At 41.0% G+C, this 16,698-nt stretch overlaps 1 pseudogene; it reads right to left on the reverse strand.

Moving 5' to 3' along the window:
* Window positions 1-175: 175 nt before the first annotated feature.
* LOC127095813 (uncharacterized) lies at window positions 176-12,484 on the reverse strand (annotated as a pseudogene).
* Window positions 12,485-16,698: the final 4,214 nt, after the last annotated feature.

The raw sequence follows: 16,698 nt of genomic DNA on the forward strand, positions 1-16,698 counted from the left end.
GTATCAAATAAAAACATACAGTTGCTGGATGCAATTCGCATGGCAGCAACTTGCACTGGATTTTGATCTCCATTCAGGTTATGCACCATCATTTGCTGTTGCTGCTGTAGTTTGTGTATTCCGACACCGTTGCGCCGAATAGTACTAAATGTGTCACAACATTTGCCATCACATTCTAAAGCTCAACCTTGTCGGTTTCGTCTGTGTCAATGCTCAATATGTTTTCTGCATACAAAGTTGAATTGTGGTGCTTTGCTCTTGAATCCAGCTACCTTCAGCACATCACCAACTCTATAACGGTATAGTCCGGCATAAGTAGTGATAACAAGTTCATGCTCTTGACCGAGTTTGACATCAACAAGTTCAACGAGCTCTTTCTGTTCTTTCTTGTTATGGGATCTAGGTGTGTGAAGAGAACCAACGACACCATCGGTTTTATTAACGGGCAAAAACTCATAGTAACACATGGTGGGAATAAGTGTATAAGAAACTTCACTAGGTTTACAAAGACGGTTGAGATTGACACCAAAGTAACATTCACTGGAAGCATACATAGTGCAAACAAGTGGTAAACAATTGCTATAATGACCCAAAAATAGGAATATACTGTGATATTGTTCCTGTCACGATAACATCCACATACTTAGTATTAGGCCACAACCTAATAATAATCCCCTGCCAAGAACTCTTACTACACTCATTTTGAATAAAATCAGCAAGCTCAGTATCAGGTTTAAGGATTTTCAGCGATCAAAGAGCTAACTATCCCTGTTCTAATATCATTTTAAAGAAGTGTCCAATGTTGAAACGGTGAAGGTGTTGGCTAAAGCAAAACGAGAACCATGGAATTTTGAAATGGCAACTAGAAATTCGGGCTGAACTTGAGGCCCAACATCGTCGTCTCTTCTCGCTTGTGACTTCCGATGCTTTATCCTTTCAACTTATCATTGATGCAAATCGTGTTCTTTGTAAATTATGTGTTTTTTTTTTTGGATAATCTTATGATTTGCAATGAATGAAAACTAGTGTTTCTTGTAGCAAGACAAAGACCTCTCTTTGCATCTTAGAAAAATTCAAGTATTCATGTGATGAGATGCTTTTTGATTATAAGTTATTCATATGCCATGTACATGGGTGATTATGATTGAATGAATGACTGAAGCGATCTAACTATGAATGAGTATGTGGAAATTCTTGAATATTAATGAAAAAATTTCCAATGTAATGAAAATTTTGAACATGAAATGTAGAATCTTGAATGTGAAATGGAGAATATAAATGTGTATGAAGAGATATGTTTGGAATTTCTTTGAATTATGAATGAATGAGAAAATGAATATGCATGATGACCCAAAAATAAAATATTTTGCACTTGACACATAATTTATTTGAAAGAAAAGTGAGAACTGGTAATGTGACAAGGCGGGATGAATAATCACTTCGATGAAATTGGAATGGAAGATGAAACATGAGGTTCACTTGATTCTAACAAATGAAAGAGTTTTCAAATCTCGCATGGCCAAGGAGATTAATCATCTTATACCAAAAATCAAGAAACAAAGTCCAAAAGACAAACATGGACTGGTCGTGGTAGCGAGTCTAACAACAAACATTTTTCTTTTGGATAGTATCATGACCAGGTGGAATGGTCATGAAGAAAGAATGCAAACGAGTGATGATGGGGAAAAAAATTCAGGTCCAAAATTGGGGTATGACACTCGTTCGTTTTGATCTTTGATTTCCAACACTTATCAATGTTAATCATACCTTTTCAATACCCGTCTGTATTGATATCCAACACTCGTCTGTGTTGATCTTTGATTTCCAACACTCGTTTGTGTTGATCTTACCTTTTCAATACTCGTTTGAATTGATTTCCAACACCCTTCTCTGTTAATCTTACCTTTTTATTACCCTCCCGTATTGATTTCCAACACTCGTCCGTGTTAATCTTTGATTTCCAACACTCGTTCGTGTTGATATTACCTTCTCAATACACGTTCGTATTGATTTCCAACACTCGTCTGTGTTGATCTTTGATTTCCAACACTCGTCGGTGTTAATCTTACCTTTTCAATACTCATCCTTATTGATTTTGTTTTCCTATCACTCGCCTGTTTTGACTAATTTTTTATCCCCAAAATTCTTCCGCGTAGATCTCATCTTTCAATACTCGTTCTTATTGATTTCCAATGCTCGTCCGTGTTAACTTTTTCTTTCCTACCATCCAATACTTGTCTCTATTGATGCTTTCTTTCCAACCCTGAATTAATGATAGTCCAATACCATACTGACATCAATAATTTCTCCCCCAACAAACATTTTTTTACCAATTGTCGAGTTGAAGATGATTTCTCTCTGTAAAAGATCATATATCTTATAATGGAACTGTTGCCATGTTACAAGTATCCACCAATTTACCACCATGTTTGCTCGTCGCAAACCTTTTCAGAAAATATCTGGAAATTCATAATATCTTACCTCATTCATCCCCACCGAGTCTGCTTTCCATTTGATACCCTCATTAGGTTTCCCTTAAAGTGTTCCTTCTTTATTTGCCTTTTGCAAATATTATTGGCCTTTTGTCAGTATTTTATAAAGAGGTTCTGAAATTCTAGATATAGCATTTTTCATCGGATCGCAGTGGGGGATGGTTAAATACCATGGAGACCCAGATTATGAACCTGAAAAATGAAAATGATATGATATGACATGCATGGATGCAGGACTCTTTTTATTTTGGAATTTATCTGTTAGGGATACAGAGATGCTACTAGACAGACCAATCTGTGGGGAATGCTGATGGTCTAGAGGGAAACAGACAAAAGGGTAAAAACCAACTCGCTGGGGAAAACAATGTTGTTGGAGAATTAGACACACACTAGAGAGTACTCAAAGTGAAATTCGATGAACGACACTTAGAATATAAGAGGTTTTGGTAGAAAGTTCACACATGACTTACTACACCGAATAAGAAAACTTTCTACAACAGGTTCATACATGACCTGAAACATTAGAACAAAAGGTTCAGCAACAGGTTCATACATGACCTGACAATACTGGAAAAGATTCTTCAAAATAGGTTCAGACATGACCTAGTAATACAGGAATAAAAGCTCAACAGCAGGTTCATACATGACTTGACAAACTCAGAAAAATTCAAAAAGAGTATATCAACAAGTTCATACATGACCTGATGACCCACTTGCACATTTTGAGAAAATTTCCACAACAAGTTCATACATCACTTGACAACATTGGAACAAAACGTTCAGCAACAGGTTCATACATGACCTGACAACACTGGAATAATCAAAGGAAAAGATTCTTGAAAACAGGTTCAAACATGACCTGGTAATACTGGAATAAAAGCTTAACAACAACGGGTTCATACATGACCTGACAATGCTGGGGAATATCAAGAATTTCTGGCAGCAGGTTCAGACATGACCTAACACACTCAGAGAAATTCAAAAAGAGTGTATCAACAAGTTCATACATGACCTGATGACAAACTTGAATACTTTGAGAAAATTTCCACGACAAGTTCATACATGACTTGACGACACGGGAATAATCAAAGAAAAAGATTCTTCCAAAATAGGTTCATACATGACCTAGTAGTATTGGAATAAAGGCTCAACAGCAACGGGTTCATACATGGCCTCACAATGCTGGGGCAATCAAAGAATTTTCTGACAGCAGGTTCAGACATGACCTAACAAACTCAGAAAAATTCGAAAAGAGTATATCAACAGGTTCATACATGACCTGATGACAAACTTGAACCTTTTGAGAAAACTTCCACATCAAGTTCATACATGACTTGACAACATTGGAACAAAAGGTTCAGCAACAGGTTCTTACATGACCTGGTAATACTGAAATAAAAGCTGAACAGCAGGTTCATACATGACCTGACAAAACAGGAACGTTCAAAGAATTTTCAACAACAGGTTCATACATGACCTGACAACACTTGACTATTCAAAGAGTATTCAATTAACAGGTTCATACGTGACTTGACATCACTTGGAAAAAATCAAAGGGAGTTTTATCAATAGGTTCATACATGACCTGAGAATATTGGAAAACATACAAAGGAACATCATTGAAGTTTTCTAACACAAAGAACCTCCAAGCTTCTGGAAACTCCTCAAGATGATAAGTCATACATGACTTTCACGGAACCATCAGGAAAGATAGGGTAATTAAACTTTCTATACGTGCCAACAACAATTGGACTTTTAACCGTAAGTAATGGACTGCAACCAACTTTTAACGGAGTTTGTCAACAACAATTGGACTTTGAAAATGACTGCGAAAACTGGATGTTGGTTTAAGGGCACCAAAGACAAACTAGAATTAGAGGTCAAAGGATATAGGATCAACTACAAGACCTAGGCCAATGTAAAATGAGCACGAAGTATATTTCGGCTATGCATGATTTGGATTTTGCTTATATGCATGATGTATGAATGATCATGAAATGCAAATGCTGATAATATACAGACTAAAAATTAGGGAAAGCTTTATGGAGGTACTGAATCCTCAACACCAATAACTCGACCAAAGGAGTGAGTAAATGCATCAAAGGAGGCTCTATCAAGCGGAACAGTTACAACTGGCCCAATAATCCTTCCAGAGAATGATAAATTTGTGCTCTCTGGAGATAGATGTTGATCATCCAAGGGGCGTCTTGCAACTTGAGACTTGCGGGGAAAGACGAAAGATTTCCTTTTAATATTTCCACATGTCAAAGCAAAAATTGTGTTTCTCAATATGTTGAAAAATTCTTTTTTGAGTTCAAAATTTCATTATTAACAAATAAATGACATTTTGCATAACAAAGAAAATCAGAGAAAAACAGCAAATGATAGAATTTGATGGGCAAACTTGTATTTATTCAAGAATGGTAGCACGCAAATGGCGTAGCTCCATGGAATGTTACAAATTTGAAAATGGCAATAGGGAAAGGTTTACATTGAATCACAATGACTACTACTATCCCTAATAACAATGACTCCACGAGACCTCGCTTCTGAAGGGAGTAACTAGATTGATCTTCCATTTTTAGCTCTTCTGTGTTGATCAGTGATGAACCAATGCAGTCTATGCCTTTTGTCCCTAATTTTTGCCTGGATCGCCCTTTCGGGTTTTCAATCCACCGGGACGCTCCTTTTTGCCTAAGTCGCCCTTTCGGGTTTTCAACTTAGCGAGCTACCATTTTTTAAATAAAAAAAAAACCCTAACTTTTTCCTGGACCGCCCTTTCGGGTTTTTAGTCCACCGGGATTTGTCAGGCATAGTATCTTTTGACTGCATCAGAGTTCACAGGATGAATGAGCTCTTCGCCATCCATAGTTGTGAGAAATAGAGCACCTCTAGAGTACGCTCTCTTTACAACGTATGGGCCTTCATAGTTGGGAGTCCACTTCCCACGTGAATCTTTGTGTACTGGCAAGATCTTCTTGAGCACGAGATCTCCTTCCTTGAACTCTCGAGGACGGACCTTTTTTTCAAATGCCTTCTTGATTCGTTGCTGGTACAATTGTCCATGGCACAGTGCGGTCATCTGCTTCTCATCAATGAGATTAAGTTGATCATAGTTGTTTTGGATCCATTCAGCTTCATCCAGCTTGGCCTCCATTAATATTCTCATTGAAGGTATCTCTACTTCGACTGGGAGAACTGCGTCCATCCCATACACTAAGGAGAATGGGGTTACCCCTGTTGAAGTGCGGACTGAGGTCCGGTATCCATGCAAAGCAAAGGGTAACATCTCGTGCCAATCCTTATAAGTTTTCACCATCTTTTGCAGGATCTTCTTGATATTTTTATTGGCAGCTTCAACAGCACCGTTCATCTTTGGACGGTATGGAGAAGAATTATGGTGGTCAATCTTGAAACTCTCACATAATTCTGTCATTGTCTTATTGTTCAAGTTTGAATCGTTGTCGGTGATGATCTTGCTTGGGATTCCGTAGCGGCAGATAATCTCCTTCTTGATAAAGCGAGCAACCACATGTCTCGTCACATTGGTGTAGGAAGCAGCCTTCACCCATTTAGTAAAGTAATCAATGGCAACCAGGATGAATCGGTGACCATTGGAAGCTTTAGGCTCTATAGCATCAATCATGTCGATGCCCCACATTGAGAAAGGCCAAGGTGATGTCAAAACATTCAGTAGTGTTGGCGGCACATGCACCTTATCAGCATAAATTTGGCATTTATGACATTTTCTTGCATAGCTGAAACAATCAGACTCCATGGTCAACCAATAATAGCCAGCTCTCAAAATCTTCTTGGCCATGGCATGTCCATTGGCATGGGTCCCAAAGGATCCTTCATGAATTTCCTTGATTAACATGTCTGCTTCGTGTCTATCCACGCATCTGAGCAGAACCATGTCATGGTTTCTCTTGTAAAGCACATCATTGCTCAAAAAGAATTTGGACGATAATCTCCTCAGAGTTTTCTTATCCAACAATGTAGCATCTTCTGGATACTCTTGACTTAGAAGATATCGCTTGATGTCATGAAACCATGGTTTACCATCAGTTTCTTCTTCAATCAGTTGACAGTAAGCAGGCTCATCTCTTCGCTCGATTCGAATAAGTGGAGCTTCATTATGGAATCTGACTTGGTACATTGATGCTAATGTTGCCAAAGCGTCAACCACTTGATTTTCTACTCTTGGGATGTGATGGAAAGTGATATCGTTGAAGTATTCTATCATCTTCACAACATGAGCGCGATACGGGATCAGCTTCGCATCACGAGTTTCCCATTCTCCTTTGACTTGATAGATTACCAAGGCTGAATCTCCATACACCTCAAGGATCTTGATTCGGAGATCGATTGCAGCTTCAAGACCAAGGATAAAAGCTTCATACTCTGCGACATTATTCGTACAATCAAAGCATAACCTTGCTGTAAAAGGGGTAAAGCCACCATTTGGATTCATCAAAACGGCTCCCACACCATGACCACTGTAATTGGAGGAACCATCGAACGCGAGCTTCCATCGAGATCCTGGTTCTGGTCCTTCATCTGGGCCTGGGATCTCACAATCCTTTATCACCATTATATCCTCATCGGGGAAATCAAACTTCAACGGCTGATAGTCTTCAACTGGTTGGTGAGCAAGATATTCTGCTAAAACACTCCCCTTGATTACCTTCTGGGTTACGTACTGGATGTCGTACTCTGACAAGAGCATCTGCCAACGGGCAAGTCTTCCAGTCAAGGTCGGCTTCTCAAAGATATACTTTATTGGATCCATCTTCGAGATCAACAAAGTGGTATGGCAAATCATGTACTGCCTTAAACGACGAGCAGCCCATGCTAGCGCGCAACAAGTTTTCTCCAAAAGCGAATATCGACTTTCACAATCGGTAAACTTTTTACTCAGATAGTAAATAGCATCTTCTTTCCGACCAGTTTCGTCATGTTGCCCCAGCACGCATCCCATTGACCCTTCAAGCACAGTCATATACATGATTAATGGCTTTCCTGGGACAGGTGGAATTAAAATAGGAGGCTCTTGAAAGTATTGACGAATCTTCTCAAAAGCATTTTGACAATCAGAATTCCATTCAACAGCTTGATCTTTTCGAAGCAGTTTGAATATAGGCTCACACGTGGCCGTCATGTGTGAGATAAACCTTGAGATGTAATTTAAATGTCCAAGGAAACCTCTGACCTCTCGCTCGGTGCGTGGAGCAGGCATTTCTTGTATAGCTCGGACCTTGTCAGGGTCTACCTCAATTCCTCGTTGACTAACGATGAAACCAAGCAACTTCCCTGAACGGACACCGAATGTGCATTTTGCAGGGTTTAATCGTAATCTAAACTTTCTAAGGCGTTCAAACAGCTTCTTCAGATGGCTCATATGATCTTCTTCATTCTGAGATTTAGCGATCATGTCATCAACATAGACCTCTATCTCCTTGTGCATCAAATCATGGAAGAGAGTGACCATAGCTCTTTGGTAAGTTGCCCCAGCATTTTTGAGACCGAAAGGCATTACCTTATAGCAAAAAGTGCCCCAAGGGGTAATAAAAGTGGTCTTCTCCATGTCATCTAGAGCCATCTTGATTTGATTGTATCCCGAAAAACCGTCCATAAAGGAGAAGACAACAAATCTTGCAGTGTTATCTACCAGAGTATCAATGTGTGGTAGGGGGAAATCGTCTTTTGGACTAGCTCTGTTCAGATCCCTATAGTCAACGCACATCCTCACCTTTCCATCCTTTTTGGGCACAGGTACAATATTAGCTACCCAATGTGGGTACTTCGCCACTGTGAGAAAACCAGCGTCAAATTGTCGTTTGACTTCTTCACGAATCTTCAGAGCCATATCTGGTCTTGTTCTTCGGAGCTTTTGTTTTACTGGCGGGAATTCTGGCTGAAGCGGGAGCTTGTGCTCAACGATGTCAGTGTCTAGACCTGGCATATCCTGGTATGACCATGCAAATACATCCACATATTCTTGTAGCAGCTTGACCAATCTCTCTCTGATGCTTGCTTCAAGCGTGGTGCCGATTTTGACTTCTTTCTTCTCTTCCTCTGTGCTAAGGTTGATTGTTTCCACCAGTTCTTCATGTGGCTGAAGGGCTTTGGACTCGTGCTCGAGCAGCCTTGCCAGTTCGTCGGGGATGTAACAATCTTCTTCACCCTCCTCTTCCGCTTGGTAGACAGGAGAGTCAAAGTTATGAGAGGTAGTAAAGTCATTGGATTCAACGGGGTTATCGTTTATTCTGCATGTTTGAATGATTGATTTCTTTTAGAAAAAGTAAAAATAAAAGATGCATAAATGAATTTTTTTTTTTGTTTTTGAAAAGATTGCCATTTTCTTAAGAGAAAGCAAAATAAATGAATAAGAAGAATTTAACAAAATGCCTTTCATTCATTGATAATGATTATTTGAAAAATGAAAAGGGGCCCTACAACATGATCCATTAGCCTTGGGCAGAGCTAATGATTTGAAAGGAAAAAGACAACAATTATTACTTTGACAAAGAAAATATTTCGGGGATCTCAACCGCCTTCCAGTTGTTCAAAGTTGTCTCACACCGGTAAACCAAACATGGCTCATCTTCATTTTCGGTGTTGTCTTCAATGGCATTGACTTGATCTCCATGGATGAATCCTGTGCTGAGGAATACTTCCTGGATGCTTCGGGTGTTGTCCTTTGTAGGGACTCGGGCTCCTTTCGCAGCGGAAGGCACATATCCCAAACCAAAGCGATCATGCTTCTCACGAATATCAATAAGTTGACCCCAACCTTCAGGGTTTCCTCCTTCGATGCTAGACTTTGCGCTTTTCAGAGAAGCGAAAGATGAACAAGCTTTCCCAACAGGGTCCTTCATTTCCACAAAAGTGGCATTGGCTATTTCAAGAGCTTGGAAAGAAGTTTCCAAAGCGTCCTCATCAGCCTCAATGTATCTGAAGGATGAAAGGTGACTGACCACAAAGTCCTCTTCTCCAGAAATGATGATTAGTTGATTGTCCACCACAAACTTCATCTTTTGGTGTAAGGTAGAGGTAACTGCCCCTACAGCATGAATCCAGGGACGCCCTAATAAGCAGCTATATGCTGGATTAATATCCATGACTTGGAAATTAATCGGGAATACATGAGGGCCAATCAATATGGGCAGTTCCACCTCTCCAATCACGGTTCTCCTGGAACCATCGAAAGCTTTTACTACCAAGGCACTAGGCTTCATAGTTGGTCCTTGATAAGATAACTTGGCGAGTGTTCTCTTTGGCATAACATTCAGAGAAGATCCGATATCAACCAAAGCTCTTGCCAAAGCATCATCTTTGCACTTTACCGAGATATGGAGGGCACGATTATGATTTTGTCCATCCTCAGGTAATTCCTCTCCACTGAAGCTCAAAGTATTGCAAGTTGTGATGTTTGCAACTACTCCATCAAATTGGTCAACTGTTATGCTTTGTGTTACATGAGCTTGAGCAAGCACCTTCAACAGAGCTTCCCTATGGGCTTGGGAGTTCAATAACAAAGACAAAATAGAGATCTTAGACGGTGTTTGATGCAACTGGTCCACAACCTTGTAGTCACTTTTCTTGATCAACTTCAAGAATTCAACAGCATCTTCGGATTGGACCACTTCGGGTTCTTTAGCAGGAGTTACAACTGTTGATTCCTTGGTCGGCCTTTGAGGAGTCACATTGAATTCGGGCGTATAGATTCGACCACTACGGGTCGTTCTGCTTATTCCTGCAATATTGGTGACGTCTTCACTTACAACTTCTGTCACCTCAGCGTCTGAACTTCCTTCAACAACCTTATCCACAACAGTAATCTCATATTTCCAAGGCACGGCCTTGGTGCTCTCATACGGAAAAGGTGCGGGCATACATATTTCAACAGGCGACAGATGACTATTCTCAGGCGCCACCCTTCTACTATAGTAAGGGATTTCCACTGGTTCGGGTAAATTGAAACAAGGTTCAATTACCAACACGTCTTCGTTCTTCATAACACTGGATATTTGAAGCACTCCTTTATCCATCAGATCTTGAATGTTGTCTCGTACCACCTGACATCCCTTTGGGTATGTGGCACACTCTTCGCAGTTGTCATGATCAACATTAACCAGGCCAGCTTCCACCAATCGGGCATGGAATGCTACCAAAGGAGTCTTCACATCATCCACCTTATCAACCGTAACACCAGCAGAGGCATCTTCAATGGCATTTACCGTGGGATCTCCATGGGGAGGAAGAGGATTGTTCTTCACATTCGGCCCCATGTCCTTAAAAGACAAGATCTTGCTCTCAATCAATTCCCGAACCCTATGCTTTAGAGCGTAACAACCCTCTAGGTCATGCCCGGGGGCACCTTCATGAAAAGGACAGTGTGCATTAGGGTTGTACCATGGAGGTAGACGATCAGGTGGAGGTCCCATAGGTCTGGGAACCACCAAACCCTTTTGCAACAAGGAGGGATAAAGCTCAGTATACGATATTGGGATTGGATTGAAGGTCGCCCTCTCCCCTAGTCTCCTATTTTGGTTTTGAGCATTTTGCCTCGGTGCTTGAGCTCTCGGTTGTTGATAAACAGGAGCTGCTGGTGCTTGTTGATAAGCTGGAGGAGCCGCAGCACGCTGTTGAACTGGAGATGGTCGATAGACCGGAGGCGCTTGATAAGCCTGAGCAGGCTGTTGATTGAACGCAGGCGTCACAGCAGCCACGTATGGTTGCGGAGCATACTGGACGGGATACATGGGTTGTTGATAGGGAATTGGTTGTTGAACATACTGCTGAGGTGGATATTGTTGTGGTCTCCTTCTTGGAGGAACTCTTCCTTGACCATCAGTCACAACATTTGTTTCCCCTTCCTTCTTCCTAGGAAACCCTCCAGAGAACTTCTTTTGATTGGCATTTGAAGTTCCAGCTACAGCCGCTAGTTTGCCATTCCTTACACCATATTCAACGCGAGCTCCTATAGCAACAAGCTCGGAGAATCCCAAAGAAGCACTTCCAACCATCTTCTCGTAGAATTGGGGTTGGACAGTGTCGATAAACAATTCGGCCAATTCTTTTTCAGCAAGAGGTGGTTCAACCTGAGAAGCCAGTTCCCTCCATCTTTGAGCATACTCCTTGAGGGACTCCTTATCATGCTGAAACATGCTCTGCAACTGTCTTTTGTCAGGCGCCATATCCATGTTATTCTTATAGTGCTTTATGAACGCGTCTGACAGGTCTTGGAAACACCTGATCCTATTCTGATCCAGACTTAGGTACCATTTGGAAGGAGCCCCACTCAAGCTGTCCTGAAAACAGTGGATCATCAGCTTGTCGTCCTCCACGTGTGCAGCCATTTTGCGGTAATACATGATGAGATGGCTTTTTGGACAAGTGTGCCCCTTGTATTTGTCGAAGTCCGGAGTTTTGAATTTTGCTGGAATCACCAACCCGGATACAAGGCACATTTCTTTGGCAGCAAATCCAAAGATGTGGTCTCCTTCCAAATCTCGGAACTTCTTCTCGAGGAGCTGCATGTTCTCCTTTACCTCCCTGAAGTCCTCAAACCTTACTTCGTCACCAGCAACAGTTGAGTCAACAGTCTGATACATGTGGTTTTGATCTTCATAATGTGGAACATGCCTAGCATAGGTGGCTGGTGGAACCACAGTATGGATGACTGGACGTGCTTCGGTGTAAACCGGTAATGGCACGGCTTGTTGGACAGATTGCCCCATTTCGTGCACCACCTCCGCTCGGGGGACGAAGTCATAAGGTAGCCCATACGGAGGAAGGGTTGAGGATAACATCCTCTGAGGTGGGACTTCCACTGCTGGGCCCGTGGTCTCTGAAATCACGGTCGCTTGTGGAATTTCGAACCTGAAGGTTAAAGCTTGCAGCATCTCTCGCATCTGGGACATGCCTCCTTTGATTTCGTCTAGTTCAGCTCTAACTCGGGTGCTCTCTTGTTCTTGTTCAGCCATTCCCTGTCTTGCTCTGGCGCGAGTATTATACTGGTGTTGAAAATTCAGCGTGAAACTCTAGTGGAAGAAAGGGCGGAGTGAGACTCTTTTTTTTTTTGAAAATGTATGAATGCATGTATGGATGCATTTGTTTGCAAAACTCTTAGTTATCTTTATTATTTATTCCAGCAATGTTAGAATATAAGAACAACATGTAATAATTGAGACCTAAAATTACAACTTCTATTAATCAAAATCAAATTCGAATACAAAAGGATTTAACTTCAAGTACACATGATTCGAATACAAAAAGATTTAAACACCAACAATTCAAATTCAAGTACAAGTAAACTTAAGTTCTGTCTCAGCTCTTATGATCGTAGCCAGATCTGTGGTGAGCTCATTCATCATTTTCTTGATAAACTTGACGAAGTTGAAAACTTGAGGAGGCGTGTTTTCTGGACACATACACCAATCCGCTTCCTGGAGTTTTTCTGGGAGTTCCAACATATTGAGGTTAACAAACCTAGCTAAGTTGCGGAACTTGCCATTCCATTCAACATAGAGCTCTTGGAGTTTCTGGATGACCTTTTGATCTTCATCTAGGGTTGCTCTAGCCTCTCTATACAACCTCTTCCAGTACACACAATCATTTTTTAGGAGTAAGTAGGCCGCATCACCTTCTTGGCTCTCCAAAACTGCAAACCTCCTAGTAGCTTCTTCCAACTGGTACCTGAGATGGTGATAGTTTCTTCCAGCTTCTTCCTTTTGGAGTATCTCGCGAGACAATTTTTCCTCGCATTTCTTCAGAGCGTCCTTCAAGTCACGGATCTGTGCCTCGAAGTCAAGCTTAATTTCTTTTTTATCCATAAGAGATTTATCCAACATTCTCCCTAACTCACAGATCCTATACTCAGCTTTCTTGAGCTCTTCCTTCCTGGTTCGAATCACTGATGTGGAACCCAATAGGATATGATCAAGATCATCTTTCTGGTCTTCCAATAGCCTGGCTCTCTTGTTACTATCCTCAAGTTCTTGGGCCTTTTCCTTACGTTCCTCTTTCAAATTCTGATTTTCCAAGATAACTCGGTTCATTTGAGTTCGCAATTCAGTATTCTCCAATTCGAGCTCCTTAACCTTAGTAGTGAGTTTCTCCATGTCCTCAGGGAGTATGGGCTCGGGCTCAGGAGTTTTAGGAAAAGCTGAAGCCTTTAAGATAAATGGCAACTGGATTTCCTCGACTCTTTCTTTCACCCATTGAGTGTAAGGTTCTTTGGCGAGAATGTTTCTTTTTCCAAACTCTTTACCCTTTCTTACAACCTTTAACCAAGCCTTTCGTACTGCTCTTACATCAGGATTGCTTGCTTGGATGTCAGAGAGCACAAATGGCTGTAAGTCCTTTGCGTCAGGAGGACCATCCATGGAGTAACCGTGTTGTAATCGAGATAACATAGGGTTATAGTTAATGCAACCCTTGGTACCCAACAATGGCACATTAGGAAATTCCCCACAGCTAACTATAATGTCTGGGGTTTCCCACTCTCGGATATACCATCTGATGGAACTTGCGGTGAGAGAAGCTAATTTCTGAGGAGACTTAAGTTCTTTTGCCACAAAAGGACCTTCTTCGGGCATGTGTTGCATGAACCAAGTGTAAAGCAAAGGAGCGCAATACAACAAAGTTCCACCCCTCTTTTCGTGTCGAGCATGAAGGGCATAGTAAATATCAGCTAAGAGAAATGGTACTGGATTGCCAGAGAGAAAGACTTCTATGGCTACTTGATCCACAAATTTTTCAACATTTGGGAAGAGCATAATTCCATGGATCAATAAAGCCAAAACAGCATAGAATGCATTCCAATTTCCACTTTTCTTGAACTTTAGAGCTAAATCTTCCAAAAACATCGCGGCAAAACCTTTGCAACCCCCTTTTTCAAACCAATTGTCTCGAACAGTCGGGACATTGATACTTAGGGCCGAAGCTATCCTCTTTGGGCCCATATCTTCTTCGAGCTTTGGAAATGGATTAAAATCTTTCAATTTGAGACCCACAATTCTCTCAACTTCTTCCAAAGTAGGAGCTAGCTAGAAATCAGCGAATGTGAAACAACGCAGAGGGGGATCATAATATTGTGCCAGAGAGCCGATAATTCCATAGTCAACTTTCTTATTTAGAAGGCTCAAAATTTTCCCATAGTTTTTTCCGAACTCATCACGTCTGCTGAGAGTCAAATCAGAAATCAAACCCTTCAGACTGTCCAACTTAGGTTCCTTGTACTTAAGTGTGAAAGTGTGTCTCATTGAAGTAGTCATTTTCAAGTTCTCAATTCCTGAAACAAATAAGAGACAACTAAGAGCTTGCTTTTTTATGATGTTGATGCAATGTACGAATGTAATGCATTTTTTTTGTATAGATTCAATAGGCTTAAGGCATGGATAAGTCTGATTGCTTTGTATAGAACATGGTTCTCACCAGGTACGGTCTAAGTTTTTTTTTTAAGAGTTCCTAGAGTCATGGATCCATTAGACTGTTTGCTACCTGCGGCAACTTACTTGCCGGGCATCAACTCCATCTAAAGAATCTACTCTAAGTGAGGTTCTCGCATCGATCCAACGAGAAATACATCTCGCAGACCCACACTACGCAACCATCTTTCCTAGTTGGACAAAGAACTAAGGTTCTACAAATGGTTCTCAGAGTCATGGATCCTAAAGAAAATATCGAAGCTTACGGCAACTTGCTTGCCGAGCGACAACATCCTCTCAAGAATCTACTCTAAGTAAGGTTCTCGTACCGACCCAACGAGAAATACATCTCGCGGACCCGCACTACTCAACCTCGTCCTATCTTATGTTTTTACTCGAGACTCGGGTAAAAAGTCTTTCCCACAAGGTTTGCAATCAAAGTATCCAAGTACCAAACCATAATCGAACCAATACAACAGATTCATATCAATATGACAATAGAGATAGTAAAAACAATAAAGAAAAGCCACATAGGTAAACAAACAAAGGCACACAAACGACCTAACTAGGTTTGACTCACTTAGGAATTGATACTCCCCAGCAGAGTCGCCATCTGTCGCACCTCGAAAAAATGGGGATACGACTTCAAAGCGAAGCGCGATCGCACGCTCGCAATGATGGACTGAACAGAGTCGCCACCGAACTTTATTTATTCCTAAAAAGGAAAGGGGAAATATCGATAAAACCTCTAAAAGAAAGGATAAGATATGGTCATCGCAACCAATATCAGGGTTCGGGAGTCGATTATGCAAGGGGAAGGTATTAGCACCCCTCACGTCCGTTGTACTCAACGGGAACCATTAGGTTAGTTGTGTGCGTTAGTGTTAGTTGAAATATTACGCTTTTCAAATTATTAGGTGGGAAAGAAAGAATAAAAGAGAGGAAAATGTTTTTGGATTTTAAACGAAGGACTAAACCTAAGTTTTTTATTAGTGGGCCTGATAAGATTTAAAAATCCTGCTCCTACGTATCTCAAAAGAGAAATCAAGGCTTACGTAGTTCTGGGTAGAAAAATGTTTGTTTGTTGGTCGATTTTAGTGAAAGCTACTTTGTGTCAAATCGACAAAAACATTGTTGGACTACCCAAAACAGGTGGAGAAACATTGCCTTGCATTGTTTTGAAACAAAGTACCTTTCGTTTGTGAAAAGGTTTAAGAGATCAATCGCACGGCGGCGAGAAAAGAGTTTGATTGGTTGGATGTATTTTGAGTGATGGCGAGTGTAGCACCTCAAATTTGCACCTATCATCATGCATACATTTTCACATTAGGTCATGGCATATCATGGTCCATTGCATAGCATTGCATCGTCCCTCAGTTGCCTCAAGAGCAAGCAATCAAGAATTAGGTCAAACTAATCTCCTGATCAGTCAACCAAGCAAGCAAAAGAATTTCTCATTGAATCAAGGCCTTGGGGTTTGTCCAACAAGTTCACATGGCTTGGAGGTCTATTTGAAGTATTTTGGTCAAGGGTTAAGGGCTCAGAGGTCAGCAGTTCATGCCCAGACAGTCAAAAACCCTAAAAAAGTCAACTGTCAGTCAAAGCAGTGGATGGTGGTCATTCTTGTGGAATTTGGGCACCATGGTCAATAATCAAGAGTTCATACAACTTGGGACATCATTTGAAGTCAAGTCCTCAAGGAATTAGGGTTTGGAAGTCATCAGTCAATGCATAATCAGTCAGAAACCCTAAAAGTCAACTGTTGGTCA

Source organism: Lathyrus oleraceus, chromosome 6 (assembly GCF_024323335.1).
Source record: "Lathyrus oleraceus cultivar Zhongwan6 chromosome 6, CAAS_Psat_ZW6_1.0, whole genome shotgun sequence".
Classification (NCBI taxonomy): domain Eukaryota; kingdom Viridiplantae; phylum Streptophyta; class Magnoliopsida; order Fabales; family Fabaceae; genus Lathyrus; species Lathyrus oleraceus.